This window comes from Schistocerca americana, chromosome 9 (genome assembly GCF_021461395.2).
Source record: "Schistocerca americana isolate TAMUIC-IGC-003095 chromosome 9, iqSchAmer2.1, whole genome shotgun sequence".
NCBI lineage: Eukaryota > Metazoa > Arthropoda > Insecta > Orthoptera > Acrididae > Schistocerca > Schistocerca americana.
The window spans coordinates 229,685,949-229,702,334 of record NC_060127.1 but is presented as its reverse complement, the minus strand read 5'-3'; positions in this window follow the sequence as shown (position 1 = coordinate 229,702,334).

Genomic DNA, 16,386 nt, shown 5'->3' with positions numbered 1-16,386 from the left:
TTGGTGTAATTGACATCAGGTCTAACAGAGGCTGAAATACAATCTTACCTCTCTGATCAGGGTGCCATTGCCGTTCATTGTGTAATGAAAAAGGTAGATTCCTGCTTAGTGCCCACCTGCACTCTTTGTTACCTTTGGTAGTGGTGCTTCTGTAAAAGCTCAAAGTAGGTTACGAAATTATAACCGTCCAGCCATACATTTCGAACCTAATGCACTGCACCCAGAGCAATTATTTTAACCACACTAGAACGTCTTTTGTCAAATGTCACCAGTGGTAGGGATGAGCACGAGGGCGATTTTCCACCTCCTCTCCCTCGGCAGCTGCTGAGGTGACACCCCTACATCTTCTCATCATGACTATTCACCAGTGGAATGATCACAGCCTTTGGTCACACAAGGGATTTACAGCTGCTTCTAGCGCTGCAGCGGCCCTCTGTACTCTGCCTTTAGGAAACTAAATTGCGCCCTTGCAACTGCTTCGAGGATTCACATTACTTACTGATTCGTTTTGACCTTCCACCTGAGGTTGGCATTCCAACTCGTGGGGGCGTCATGCTGCTCATATGGGATGACCTTCATAGTCAACCCATCTCCCTGACTATCTGTCATAATGCTGTTGCAGTTCACCTCCTTCCCTGCCTGTCTTCTTCCCTGTGTACCATTTGTCGCTCTGTCATTCGCTGTCACCAGGGCCCCCAGGGGCTCAGCATTCATTTGCTGAGGACGGGCTTGGCGACCCCGGGGTCCTAAGCTGGGGACTGGTCGGCGCCGCCAGTCTCCTGTCACCGTAACCCCCGGACATGCTTCAGCGACCACCGTATGGCGCGGCGGTGGAATGTTGTGTGCTGCGGGGAATGGTAATCTTGGCTTGACCGCCTGGATTGCGAGGAAGGCCGACCTCTCTAAAAACCCCTCAATCTTCCGGTGTGCTCTGCGCCTATGAGATGCATGTCTGTTGAGGTGGAACAGTCGCAAGCGGGCAACCTCTGAGGCACCTGCCGCACCCCAGTTGTATTAGGCTTACTCAGGCATGCGGGGCCCTGTCTGAGCGCACCCTTAGTTCCCTAGCTGCTCGTGGGACCGCAATGGACCCTTCGACCTCTACATTTCCCCCTGCCAGTGGCTTGGGTGGGCCACTGGTAGGAAAACACACCCCATCGAAGAAGCGACTTCGTGCTGCGAGTCCTCCAGCGCCTAGTGTTGATCGAGATTTGTCAGACTGTCGTAACAGAGCACATGCTGATAATCAGAATGTGTTTTTGATTATTAAACGGAAGGAGGGTAGCTTTGAGAGGGTTTCTCCCTTTTACATCCACAAGGGTCTTGAGGGAATTGCAGGAACACTTAAATCTGTGAAGCGACTTCGCAATGGGACCCTGTTAGTTGAGACATCTAGTTCCCGTCAAGTCGCTTCTCTTCGGAAAGCAACCTGTCCCGGTGAGTACGCTATCGAGACCGAGCTTCACTCCACTCTGAACTACAGTAAGGGTGTTGTGACATGTAGGGACCTGGTGGATATCCCCACAGACGAGTTAAAATCTGAATGGGCTGATGAAGGTATTGTTGACGTGCAGCATATTATGAAACGAGTCGATGGGGACCTAGTCAAATCCGATTCGTTTCTCACGTTCAGTTGCCCACGACTCCCAGAGCATGTTCTTACGTTTGCCAGTAAGGCCATATTTCCCCAACCCAATGCGCTTCCTTAAATGTCAGCGCTTTGGGCATACTACGTTGGGGTGCAATGGGATAGGCACTTGTGGTAAATGTGGTCAGCCTGCCCATGAAGGAGCTGATTGTTCGTCGCCTGTGAAGTGCGTGAATTGCTCTGGGAGTCACCCTGTCTGGAGCCGGGTCTGCCCCATCTATCTCGACGAACGGAAGATACAGGAGATAAAAACATCTAAGCGCATCCCCTATGGTGAGGCCAAGAAGCTCTTTAAGGCCATGCAACCTCCTGTGTTTACTACATCTTTCGCTTCCGTTCTGAAAAAACCAGTACAAATGGCCACTGTTGCTACGCAAACGGAGGTTGCTAGTGTTAGCACTAATACCTGCGTTTGCCAGTGCACTTGTGCTGCTGCGGTTGTTTTGCAACCTGCTGCTCTCCCCGCAACGTCGGACAAGGCTGTGGTTGCTGACATTGGGGTACTTCCTCCCTCTCCCCATATGGGGCCTTCTGCCCAGGCGAGTAATGCTCCACTTGTTGACAAGGCTCTGCCTTCTAAGCCCCCCAAGACGAAGACGCCGAAGCTGAAGGTTTTGCCACCTGCGGAGACTGGTCAGGGGCGGTCCGATGACGAGGCCATCGTACTGTCTGACGTCTCTCGTGGGTCATCATCGGAGCTGATGGACATTGACGTCGACCGGGGGCGATCTTCTCGCCCCAGGAATAAATCTCCGGCCAGTACGGGCTCTCCTCCAAAGCACAGAGGCAGGGTGAGAGTTCAGCCCCCCTAATCACTGGCTCCCATATTACAGTGGAACCTGAATGGGTTCAGGATGCATGTGGCCGAATTACAGCTCCTTGTACGAGAGTGCCCTTTGTGCTTATGTCTCCAAGAGACACATTTTCGGGCCACTGATGCTCCTTCTTTACGGGGCTATAAAGTCTATCGGAAAGATGATCTGATGGGGGGAAGGGCAAAGGGTGGTGTTGCGGTTTTTGTCCGTGACATGCACCCCTCATCTGAGCTCCCTCTCGTTACAGACTTGCAAGCAGTTGCAGTTGACCTTCTTGTGGGTCGGAGGCTCACGGTCTGTTCACTTTACTTACCACCTCAGGATGCGATAGACTCTGAGGCTCTCGCAGACCTTATTAGCCAACTCCCCCGCCCATTTCTTCTTCTGGGGGACTTGACTGCTCATAATGTCTTATGGGGCTCTTCGACTACTTGCCCCAGGGGTCGCATTCTGGAAAGCCTCATGATGTCTGAAGAACTGTGCATCCTCAACTCTGGTGCTCCCACTCATTTCTGTACTGCTTCTGGGTCATCAGCTATTGACCTTTCCTTTTGCTCTCCAGCACTCGCGGATTCTGCTCTGTGGGAGGTTGCTGCTGACCTCCATTCTAGTGACCACTTTCCCCTTTGGATTCGCCTCCTGGATGAGGCTATGGCATTTCCGGTACCGCCCCGGTGGCACCTCTGCAGGGCTGACTGGACACTTTTCAGCCAACTGGCTGTTTTGGAACACTGTGCCAGCGTCCACGAATGGGTAGACCATGTTACAGCCGTGATATCCCATGCTGCTGAATTGTCAATCCCACGGTCATCCAGTCATCCCAAGAGGTGTCCTGTCCCTTGGTGGACCACTGAGTGCCGCTCAGCTATCCGAGCCCGCCGTGCAGCTCTGCGCCGCTTCAGGAGCCGTCCCTCAGCTGACAATCTTGCGGCCTTTCGGGTGGCAAGGGCCAAGGCGCGGCGAGTGGTTAAAGAGAGCAAACGACGGTCCTGGCAATCGTTCTTGAACTCCATCTCCCGCTCCACTAGTTCTACGAAAGTGTGGGAAGCCATCAGGAGAATTTCCGGGAAACTCGGCCAGCTACCTGTCACGGCATTGCTGCATCAGGGAAGTCTCCTCACGGCGCCGAGAGACATTGCCCAGACACTGGCCATGCATTTTGCGGAATCTACCGCTACAATTAACTGTGATCCGGATGCCTGCCGGTACCGCACTGCCATAGAGAGGGGTCACTTGGACTTCCGGTCTCCTAATTCTGAACCCTACAACTGCCCCTTCACAATGTGGGAACTGGATTCGGCCCTGTCTGAGGCTCATGATACTGCGCCTGGCCATGATCAAATCCGGTATAGCATGCTGCAGCACTTGTTACTGCCTTCCAAGGAAGTTCTCCTGACTTTTTTTAATATGATATGGTTATCTGGCACGTACCCTGACTTGTGGAAGGAGGCGATTTTGATCCCCCTCCTCAAACCGGGGAAGGACCGAACGCATCCCAGCAGTTACCGAAGTATCGCTTTGACGAGCTGTGTCGGGAAGACGTTAGAACGCATGGTCAACCGTCGCCTGGTTTGGCTGCTCGAAACCAGGCAGCTCCTTAGCCCCTCGCAGTGTGGCTTTCAGAGATGTCGTTCAACTATAGACAACTTGACCCTGCTTGAGGCGGCCATCCAGCAGGCCTTCCTCCGTAACCAGCATTGTCTCGGTGTCTTCTTTGACATTCATAAGGCGTATGACACTACTTGGCGCCGCCATATCCTCAATCAACTCCATGAGTGGGGTTTTCGTGGCCGTCTCCCCATCTTCCTTCGGTCCTTTCTTTCCCACCGCCTCTTTCGATATAGGGTTGGTAATGTGCTATCTGATTTGTATGCGCAGGAGAATGGTGTTCCTCAGGGAAGCGTTTTAAGTGTCACCCTCTTTGCCGTCGCCATTAACAGTATCACGTCCACTATCCGGAGTCCTGCCCAATGCTCCTTGTTTGTGGACGATTTTGCTGTTTTCTGTTCTTCCTCCAGTCTTGTCACTGCTAGTCGGCAGTTGCAGCTTACGATACAGCGATTAGCGGCATGGACTGTGAAGACGGGTTTTACCTTTTCTGCCGACAAATGTGGGTGTGTTCATTTTAGTCGTTCTCGACGTCTTTTTACCTCCCCTGAATTGCGTCTGAGGGACACCATTCTTCCTTTTAGCGACACTGTGCGGTTCCTGGGCCTCACTTTTGATTCCAAACTGTCGTGGTTGCCTCACCTTAAAGACCTCAAGGTGCGGGCCCTGAAGGCACTGAATATTTTGAAGTGTCTGAGCCATCGGTCCTGGGGAGCAGATCGGGCACGTCTGCTGCAGTTTTATAGGGCTTTCGTCCGATCGCGTCTTGACTATGGTTGCACCGTGTATGGGTCAGCAAGGCCTTCGTATCTGAAGATACTTGACGCAGTACACCATGAGGATATCAGGCTGGCCACTGGTGCCTTCCGTACCAGTCCCATCCCCAGCCTGTGTGGTGAGGCAGGGGAACCGCCGCTCGCCATCCGGCGGCAACTCCTCATGGTGCGACGGGTGTGTCAATTTCTTGCCTGTCCTACAACCCTTGCATACCCTACCGTTGCCCGACCGCCTATGGAACGTCTCTTTTCCAGTCGTCCCAGGGCACCGAGACCATTTGGGATTCGTGCCAAGCATTTGCTCGAGTCCCTTGGTGTGGAGCGTATGGCCCCCCAACGACAAGGTTTTACTCGCATGCCTCCCTGGTTGCTCCAGAGGCCCTGCGTCCTTTTAGACTTGTCGGAGTACCGGAGGAGCTGCACTCCTGCGTTTGTTTTTACCGCCTTATTTTATGATATTTTAAACCAGCATCCCGACCATGTACCAGTATTTACGGATGGCTCTAAACTGGGGGACTCTGTTGGTTGTGCTGTTGTTTTCCCTGATCGAGTCGTCAAGTTACGGCTTCCTGCGGCGTTTACCATCTTTGATGCCGAATTGTTTGCGATCTTGCGGGCATTGGAGCAGATGAGATGTGTTCCCAGTCGTAAGTTCCTCATCTGTTCTGACTCACTGAGTGCCCTTCAGACCATGCAACACTTGTACCCAGCGGATACGGTCGTCCAGAACATCCATGATGCCCTCCTCCACCTGCAGCGGCAGGGGAAGGAGGTTTCCTTCTGCTGGGTGCCGGGGCACGTGGGTATTAGGGGAAACGAGTTGGCGGATGTGGCTGCCAAAGATGCATGTTCCCTCCCTCACGTTGTTGACTGTGCCGTCCCCCTCCATGCTATTACCTCCCTCCTGCGTTTTCGCGTTATGCGTCAGTGGGAAGAGGAGTGGCTGACAGTCGGTGAAAATAAGCTGCGTCTGGTCAAGGCCACCACGCGGCCATGGCGTACGTCCTACCAGTCATGCAGGCGGGATGAGGTTCTCCTCACTCGCCTCCGCATCGGGCACAGTCCCTTCACACATGGTTTTTTACTCCGGCGGGAAGATCCCCCAATCTGCAGTGCTTGTGGCGTCCAGATTACTGTCCGCCACATTTTACTTGACTGTCTTTTATTCTCTGACCAGAGGGCGGTGGTTTCTTTGCCACCGGATTTGCCCTCTATTTTGAAAGACGACGCAACGTCTGTGTTTAAGGTTTTACGGTTTTGTGTCCTGTCCAATTTGTTGCCACGGCTTTTAGGGAGAGGTTTTTATTGTGCTGCTGGATGACTGGCTCACCCAGATTTTAGGTAAGAGGTCAACCAGTCACGTCTACCTCCTTGTTTCCCTTCGGTTTCTGTCCTTTCCTTGTGTTTCCTTTCCTTTTTTAGTGCACTCCTTCTCTGGTTTTGCCTCTGTCTGTGAGGATTTGGCACTGCGTCAGGTCTGTGTCTTTTAGCTGTTCCCCTGGTTCGTTGTTCGTCTTAGTCCCTTCACTGCATGTGTTCCTGTTTTTATGCGTTTGGGCGCTGATGACCCCGCTGTTTAGCGCCCGTAAACCTCAAACACACACACACACACACACACACACACACACACACACACACACACACACACACACACACACACACACACACACACACGCTGTCACCAGGGCAGTCTTCATTCAGCTTATTGGGCAGCTACTTCCCCACTTTGGCTACTCAGTGGCTTTAATGCACATCATCTCCTTTGAGTTTCTCCCAGTACCTGTCAGAGGTGTCCTCTAGGCTGAAATTCTTAACCAACTTAACCCCTTCTGCCTTAACACTCCAGCACCCACTTTCCTTTCCTCGCACACCTATTCCCATTTGGACCTATCATTCTGCACTGCCCAGCTCGCCCGTCGTCTTAAGTGGTCCGTTTTTTCTGACACATACTAGAGCGCCCATTTCCTGTGTGCTCTCCATTTGCTGACTGCTACCTGACCTGTGTGCACACCAAAATGGCAGCTTACTATGACTGACTGGCAGGCCAATTACCCTTACTGCTGCAGAACGTTCCATTCCCCACACTTCGTCTTTGCGACGTGTTGCAGTCACTTGGTGGACCGAGGCAGGCCTCGATGAAATTCGCGCAGAGAGACGTGCTCTCAGCGTTTTTAACAGCCACCCTACGCTACCCAACTGCATTTGTTATGAACAGATGTGTGAAAAGCGTCAGAATTCTTCAGGATAGCAGAAGATCTAGACGTATTTCATTCACTAGTAAAAATTCCACACCTTAATCCGTTTAGTGGACCAACCTCGGACGGCTCTCTGGAACAAAGATTCATTCCCCAATTTCTGGCCTGACAGCTGGCAATGTTATCGTGGACCCTACTGGTATCTCCAGCACCTTGGGCCGCCATTTTGCGGAAGTCACGAGCTATTCCCACTATCATCCTGCCTTCGTCCATCAGAAACAAGCGAACCTTTAACAAAGCTAATACACAATTTGAACATAATTTTTGGTTAGTGAAAGAAAAGCGTTAGAAGAAGAGTACTGCATCGTAAAATATTAATAGTTAGAAAAAATTGGCTTTAAACTTCTAAACACCGATAAATACACAATAAATGCATGATTTACACCTGATATTCATTTTGTAAATGGCGCAGTCAAATAATCGCTGCTTTGTCAGTCCGTTCCTTCTTAAAATTAAATGTTCTTGCGTGTGCGTAAGTACATTATATCTACACCCGAGTTACCGAAATGTTTGTCCGTAGTTTCACATAGTTTTTACACAAAATAAAAATAAAACTCGTAGCAATGGTATGAAGTACGTCTTAACATATCGGCGACCAAAAGTACAAAGATAATGGTCTCTAGAATATTTCTTAACGAAAGATAGATTGTTCTTGTGTTGTCAGCTCCTTGCTATCAAGCGCTGAGGCAATGATTTTAAATATCTGCGCCCAGCGGGTTATAGTGTTCATTTAATTTAAACGCTGGGCGCGCGTTTTGGTACAGGCGCATATTAGAAAAATATTCATGTCTTTACTCTCGCACTGTGATGCTTAGCATCTTTACGAACTACAGCTCGTTGGTTGTCCCTTGCTTTAATGACAAATATCTCACATGCGAAGTAGCTGAAATCCAATAATATAACAATATAACTGCAAATTTTGGAATATTTCAATATATATATTATGTTGCCATTCCACAAATAGTAAACATTGTTTCAGAATGGAATAACTATTCTAGTGTGTTGTAACAAGGACAGAAAATGCATGTAAAAATGTTAGATAGGGCAATGAATAACGTAGTTGTGGATGAATTCAGTGTTTCACATCATGAAACACTTGAACTCGTGATACAATCGAAGTAAGTGATTCTCTATCGCTTTTGTGGCTATCCATCGAAGATACATTATATGTTCTCCACGAGACTGATGGCAGTAAGATGTGTATCCAGATGGTGCTGATGAAACCAATGCCGTTCTGGCAAGACTCGCTAGCACCATATTCCTCTCTTTTGACAGTGATGCTGAAGATTATTTTCCTGAAGAAGTGTCCGTACAAGGGACGAAAAAGCTGCAGGAAAGTCTGAACTTCTCTGGAAGAAGGGGACGTTGCTCCAGTCACAGGACTAATTGTTCCTCTTCCTGCATCAGCTGCTGCTGAGCTAGTAACTCTTATTGAACATTTTAGAACTCAGGAGGTGGATGACATGCTTCACAACTTGGTACACCAGTCAAATCAGTATAGCATACAGAAGACCGGAACAGTGGACACACAAAAGTTGGAACTGGAACAAATGGTTGGCATGTATCTTAGAATGAGACTTCATCAAATCCTAGCTTTCGTTGCTACTGAGAGACCCATATGACTACCCATTGATTCGTACCATTATGTCAGGAAACAGATTTGAAAAACTGTTGAGCGTCCTCAACTCCGAAAATTCATTAGTGGCTCACAGCACTAGGGCAATCCCTGGAAAATAACCCATGACTGAATCAAAACAGAAAAAATTGTTTGAAAACTTTAAAAGCAACCATTACTTAGACACTGTAGTGGTGTTCTTGAAGTCAAACGCACCATGAAACAACAACCGCAAAAACAAACCTATGAGGTAGGGATTCAAGGGGTAGGGCACGAAATTCTGGCTACTTACACGACTGACATTTCTCAGGGTGTAGCAGGAAAAATATAAAATCCAACAGAAAAGCAGGGGAAGGACTCCCATGTTAAGTAGTCGTAAAATTCACCCGTTGCCAGAAAACTAAAATTTCAAGGTACACCCCGACAAAGTCTTTACGAATGACACACCTTAGTACTTGTTGAATAGAGGCATCTTTCCCATTGGGACATTAAGAGCAAATAAGCTGAAAAATCGACGTGCCCAACGAGAAGACATGAAGGATGGAGAACGAGGAGCAATGGCATGTCCAACAAACGATGCAGGGAGATTCATTGTAGTGATACGGTACGATAACAAACGTGTTACTTTGTCAGATTTCGTTGGTATAATACACACGTAGACCATATCACAAAGACCGAGGGAGGTGGCGCAGTGGTTAGACACTGGACTCGCATTCGGGAGGACGACGGTTCAATCCCGCGTCCAGCCATCCTGATTTAGGTTTTCCGTGATTTCCCTACATCTCTCCAGACAAATGCCGGGATGGTTCCTTTCAAAGGGCACGGCCGACTTCCTTCCCCTTCCTTCCCTAATCCGATGAGACCGATGACCTCACTGTCTGGTCTCCTTCCCCAAAACCAACCAACCAACCATATCACAAAGACAATACGTGCAAGTCCCAAGAGAAGACGTTATTGCGTCCTACAATACGTGTATGGGTGGTACTAATCTGACAAATCGTCACTATACAAATAAAACATCGATGAGGTAGTACTTATACAGCTTCCGGCACACAATTAAAATTGGGGTAGTCACCAGGTTACTCGAATATAGTAAAGACTGCAGGTTTCTTAAAGAACGGCACATTCCATTGCGTCAATTAAAAACGCAAATTTCGGGTAGACTATTAGCTGGAAAGAAAAATGGAAGCGAGGACGCCCAAGTAAAGAGGACATGTGAAAGAGCTACGACAACAGTTCTGCCAGTTGTAGACTGGCAACAGGAAAAGTACGATAAATGGCCTGTATGGGAGGAAACAAGAGGACGATGGTAGATGAGTTTCAAAATGGTATCGCCTACATCTGCATCTGCATCTATATCCAACAAATGACCGTGAGGTGCATGGCAGGGGTTATGTCCCACTGTACCAGTTACTAAGGTTTCTCCCTGTCCTATTCACATGTACAGCGCAGGAAGAGCGATCGTTTGAATGCCTCTGTGCGTGCATCTTATACTAACGATTTCAGTGTGGGCAATACGTAGGGGGTTAGGCAGTAATCGCAGAGTAATCAAAGCCGGTTCTTGAAATTTTGACAGACTTTGTCGGGATAGTTAACTCTTATCTTGGAGAGTATGTTCCTTCAGCATATCCCCCACGAATTAAACCTATGACAGTTCGTGCTGCCCTTCTGTGTATACGTTACATATCTTCTGTTAATCCTATCTCGTATCGGTCCCACATACTTCAGCAATATTCTAGAACTGCTCGCACGAGTGATTTGTGAGCCATCTACGTTGTACACAGATTGAATGTGGTCAGTATTCTCTCAATAAACCTGTGTGCCGCCTGCTTTACCCACTGCTGAACCTATGATAATTCCATTTCATGTCCCTGCACAGTGTTAGACCCAGGTAGCTGTATGAGCTGTCCTATTCCACCAGCGACTCACTGATGTTATAGTGAAAGGATACCAAGTTTCTAGTTTCGTGAACTGCAAAATTTCACATTTATGAACATTTAGAGCAAGTTCCCAACCTCTGCAGCATATTGAAACCTTAACATCTTACTGAGTATTTATGCAGCTTCTCTCAGATAGTAATTGATTATAGAAAACTGCAGAAAGCCTGATTTTACTACTAGTGCCGTCTGTAGGCTCATTAATGTACAAACAGCAAGGGTCCCAATACACTTCCCAGGGCCACACTGGTGAATGTTATTTCAGCTGGCGATGTGTGTCCATCCAAGTCAACATGCTGTGGCCTCCCAACCAAAAGTTCCTGAAGCCAGTCACAAATTTCACTTCATACTCCACATGATGGTACACTTGACAATAAGTGTAGGTGTGATAGTTCGTCAGATGCTTATGGGAAATCAAGAAACACTGCATCTGCCTGGTTGCCGTGATGTCATCTAAGAAGTGCAAGTTGGGTGGCACATGATAGTTTCCGAAATCCATGCGAGTTGGCATTGAGGTGGTCATTCTGCTCAAAACAAAGTACCCATTATGTTAGAGCTCTGAACATCATCTAAGATTCTACAAAAAGTCGATGACAAGGATACTGGAAGGTAGAACTCTCCTTCATTTCTATACGTTCCTTATAGGTGGGTATGACCTGTGCGTTTCCACAAGAACTGGGTACAGTTTCATGTTCAAGGGATCTAAGATAGATGATAAGAGGGCTAACTCAGCCGCAAATTCAGTATAGAATCTGACAAATAACATGGGAGCCTGAAGCTTTGTTAAATTTCAGATTTCAGCTGCTTCTCACGCCACTGACATTAGTACTTATTTCATTCATCTTTTCAATGTTATGAGGAATAATTTCAGGAAATTCTCCTTGATTTTCCATTGTATTGGAGCATTTGGAAACGGAGTAATGCATGTCAACCTTCTGCTTTTTCTACCCTCGCTTTCAGTCCCTCTCATTCTCTAGGGACTGGACCCTAACACTGGTGCCACTGGCAGCCTTTACATATGACCAGAATTTATTTGGGTATTATAAAATGCCATTTGACAATATTTTGTTGCGGTTGTCATTGAAGGCATCACGCTTTTCTCTGACAAGTAAACGTGTTTCATGCAGCACCTTTCTATAGCCCTACACTTTCACACCTATTATGCAGTAATGTTCCTTTAAAAGTTCTTTTACAGCTACTCTGTATCACGGAGGTTATCTCCCATCATGAACTGTTGTACTGGGTACATATCTATCAAGCACATGGTCAATTACCCTTTCGAACTTGAGCCATAATTCCGATACATGCTCCTGCCCTATGCTGAAAGTTCATTGGCATAGGACGCCAGTGATTTTTATCTAGTTCACAGAACATACATATCTCGTTCTGCTTGTTTTAGTTGACATCTGTACTTCAGTAACCATTGTTGCCACAACCACATCATGGTGGCTGATACCAGTTTCGATGTCGATATCCTCAGAGTTCAGGTCTGTTCCTTGCATTAAATCCAATATATTTCCATCATGACTGGGGTTCTTAACTATCAGTTCTAGATAATTGTTGAAGGCATCTAGTGAACTTTCACAGGACGTTCTACCACACCCACCACTAAAAAAACTGTAATTTTCCCAATTGTTGGATGATCGAAGTCTCCACCAATGATTACAGTATGATTGGGGAACTTTCTAAGAAGTGAACTGAGGTTTCCTCTAAAGTTTTCAGTTACATCGGGAGAAGAGTCTGTCGGGTGATAGGTTAGAATTATACCCAGTCTTGCTCAATCACTCATATGCAGCTTCAATTTCTCTCTGTGGATTTGAGTTACTCTGCGACAAATACACCACCTCCATCTCTCATTTGGCTACCCTTTCGATATACACCTAAATTTTCCCTAAAACTCTATCAGTTTTGAGTTTGAACCAGCTTTCTGTAACTACCACAATGAGCTTCACTGCTTTTCGTGAGCACTTCAAACTGTGGCACTTCACTGAATATGAACTTCACCATTAGGATTTTAATACTCCCACATGTGGGATGCGTTTCTTTTGATCTTGCACTGGCACTTCTGGGTTTCCTACAGTGGGTGTTATCTGAATGTATGAACACCACCAGGTAATAAGGTTGATGAAACTGGAATGCCTACATGCACTATATCACATCCGATACAGTAGTGCTTCTGTCAGATCAGGGCAAGCTAAGTAGTTCATCGCGTGCCACATGAAAAGCCCAATGAGCTGCTACTGGTGTCTACATTCCAGCACCACTCAAATATCTTGCCGAAATAGCCGAATGTATTACTTGTGGTAGGGATGTTCATGCAGGCAATTGCCTGCCACCTTCTCCCTGCTGTATAAACTACAATGGCGACCATGCAGCCTCATTTCGTTAATGTCCTGTGTATCTCCATGAGCAAGCTGTCCAGGAGATCCGAGAGAAGGAAAAAGAGCCTTACCCTGTAGTTACCAAGCTGTGTTGTCCTCCATCTGGTACTAACAGCGTCATTCTTCGTACTCGTTGCTCCACAAACGAAATCGCCACACAGACATGTGACCTCCAATTTAGCATTGCAGTTATAAAATCGCCCAGTGTCAAGTTAGTATCTCCTCCTCCTCCAACTGTGCAACAAGCCACCAGATCTTCTCTGGTGGCAAAATCACCTGCTACACGACCAGAAGGCTGGAAATCACAGACTGAGTTGCCTGTGAGGGTTTTAAACTTCCTGCAAGCCAACACACACCTGAGCCTTCATCTGCTAACTGCAAAGGCTCAGAGATACCAATGGCAAACGTTCTTCCCCTTCACTGACTCGCAGGTCCTGATAAGCAGTGTTGTCGCATGATACCCTCCTGCCCAGCCTCTGTTCTGCCAGTGCCAACCTTTCTCCTGCCATGGAAGTTACACACAAAGTGAGAATGCCGACACTTCTGTAGATTGCATGGAATAGGTGCCTCCAGCCACTGCACCCTATAGCAGTGAGGCTTTGAAGGCGGACACCCAGCCACTGAGGTGACAACCAATCATTTTCCCTCCTCCCGTTTCCTTGTCATGACTTCCCGCCAGTGGAATGTTTTTCAATACATCCAGCGAGGAGGAATTAAGCTGCTCTTGGAATCGTAGCATTCTCTTATCTGCCTCCAGAAAACAAAATCGCCCTCGTGACGCCAAAGACTTCTTTCATTTCTTTCCAGTCCACGTCGACCTTCCCCCCAAATGATTGCTTTCCAGCTCGTGAAGGATTCATGCTGCTCGTATTGGGTGACGTTCATATTCAAACCATCTCACTGAACACTAGACTGCAGGTTGTTGCTGTTTGCATTTTCCTTCACTTCTTCCCCGTCCTATTGTTCACATCACTCCAGCATGTGGGGTTAGCAGTGTAGACCACCTCCAGCCTTTGGCCAACGCCCTCACCTCTTTCTGCAACTTCGTGACTTTAATGCACACCATACACATTGATGCTCTTCAAGAACCTGCGAGACGTGCGCTATCTCAGCCGACCTTCACTATAAACTCAACCTCATCTGCCTTAACACTGGAGCACCCACGTTCCTATCAGACTCCACACACAGCTATTCCCATTTGGACCTCTCGTTCTGCTCTGTGACGTGTACTCGAGCAAGTTTCCTGTGTGCTATCCTTTCACTGACGCATACCCCTACATACATGTAAAACGGTTGGTAGCTTTCTAAGGCTGATTGGAGGCTTTACTCCTCCCTGGTGACCTTCAATGAAAAAACTTCCACTAGCGCTGAGGAGGTAGAATACCTTAAAAACGTACCCTTGCTGCCGCTGCACATTTCATTCCTCAGACTTCCTCTTTACTGAATTGTGTCCTGGCTCTCTCGTGGACTGAGGCGAGCCGCGACGCATTTTGTGGACGGAAACGTGCTCAACGCGTTTGTAACTGTCGTCCTACGATGGCAAACTACATTCCTTACAAACAGTTGCATGCGCATTGGCGCTGTATTCTTAGAGATAGCAAAAACGTAGGTGAATTTCATTTACTAATTTTAAGTACCACTCGCTCTTTCATGTGGGCCAAACTCACACGGCAGTCTGGGAGAAATGTCCTTTCTCAAATTTGCGGCATGACAGTAGCAGATGTCATAGTAGACTCCACTGCTATCTACAGTACCTTGGGCTGTTGTTTTGTGGAGGTTTGGAGCTCTACACATTACCACCCGGCCTTCCTCGATTGAAAACCAGTGGCGGTGGCTCGGACAATAACTTTATCAGAAACGTGATGGCCACAATGTCGCCTATACAACGAGGGAGGTGTACGGTGCTCTCACTTCATCCTGATCCTCTGCCCCAGGGCTGGATGATGTTAACATTCAGATGTTGCAGCACCTTTTCTCGCAGGCAAGTGTTCTCTCCTTCATATGTACAATGTCTTCTGGGTGGAGGGAAGATTTCCCAGATGCTGGACTGAAGCCACTGTCAAACACAAGCATATAAGCATGGTAAGGACAAGCACTCTTCTAGCTACTGCCCCATTTCCCTCAGCAGCTGTTTTCAAGGTGATCTAACATAAGATTCATCACCAGCTGGTACAGTGGTTAGTCCTGCAATTTACTAACCAGTGCCCAGTGTGGATTTAGTGCGCCATTCTCTTGTTGACAATCTCGTCACTTCGTCCACCTACACCGTGAACGGCTTTCTATGGAAACCCCAGGCAAGCTATACTTCACGATTTGGAGAAAGCCCACGACATCTGTTGGATGACTGGCTTCCTCTGTACCCTCTACTCCTAGCTTTCCTGTTCCCCTCCACAATTTTTAAAAGATGGAGGTTTCAATGTGTGTGTGGGCTGCGTCTCGTCAGACACCTTTATCCAAGAAATCGGCGTACCTCAGGATTATGTCCTCAGTATTGTCCTCCTCGCTACCGCCATTAACGCTATAACGGTCTGCCTCCTGCCAGGCCTGTCTGGCTCCCTTTTCATTGACGATTTTGTCATCTACTGCAGTTCTCCACGGACCTCTCACATAGAGCGACGTCTTCAGCGAGGTCTCGAACTTCCTTGCTCATGGAGCATCGACAACTGTATTCCTTTTTCCACTGACAAAACAGTTGTGTGGATTCCTGGCAGAGCAGTCCGTTTCTCCCACCATCTTCACATCTTTGGCCTGTTGCTCTTCTGTTCGTTGGAACTACGAAATTCCTGGGGCTCATGTTCGATAGAAAACTCTTCATTCTCCCATGTGTCCTACCTGGCATCCCACTGGTATGTGGTTCCTCGATTTCCTACGTGTCCTCAACTGTACTTCCTGGGAGCAGATCGAACCACCGTCTTCTGTTTGTACTGGTCCCTTGTCCATTCGAAACTAGACTACAGGTGCTCTGTTTATGCATTTGTCCGTCGTACACGATCTCAACACTACCCACCATTGTGGCATCTGTTTGGCCACTGGCGCCTTTTAGTGTACACTGAAGATGCTGAACTACCAGAGTCATACTGATGAGATATTCTCCTGAACAGATACACATGGAGTTACGCTGCCATGCCTGGCCACCCATCGTATGCCTCCTTCGATGACTCCTTTCAGTATAGGGCCTATCCCTTTTCAGTTGCCTCCTGGAGTCCATTTCCAGTTCTTGCTCCAGCAGCTGAACTTTGCACTGCCTGCAACTCACCCAGTTGGAGTGAGCCCTTCAGCACCTCGGCTTTGTGTGGCGGACCATGTTCACCTGAGCTTTAATTTGCTTCCTAAGGACACTAATGCTGCCTC